Source organism: Penaeus monodon, chromosome 21, assembly GCF_015228065.2.
Source record: "Penaeus monodon isolate SGIC_2016 chromosome 21, NSTDA_Pmon_1, whole genome shotgun sequence".
In the NCBI taxonomy this organism is placed as follows: Eukaryota; Metazoa; Arthropoda; class Malacostraca; order Decapoda; family Penaeidae; genus Penaeus; species Penaeus monodon.
Genome location: NC_051406.1, coordinates 7,777,764 through 7,778,018, shown reverse-complemented (window position 1 = coordinate 7,778,018; position 255 = coordinate 7,777,764).

The window sequence follows — 255 nt, the reverse complement described above, 5'->3', positions numbered from 1 at the left end:
ACCTGCCGATCAAAGACAAACGTTTTTGAAGAAATGAAGATTTTGACATTATCGTTTTGAAACTTGTCTGGATAATATTTTGAACGTTCTTTTCACTCGGATGAACACGTTTTTAATCTTGCAAAGGCAATGCATGTTTAAGGACACATTCTTTCCAAAGGTTATGCAATATATTTTTCCATCATGAATCCTTTGCCTGGCTGTTGCTAATGAAATGTTTACAAGGAAGTGCTTTGAAATTATGATGCTTAAAAC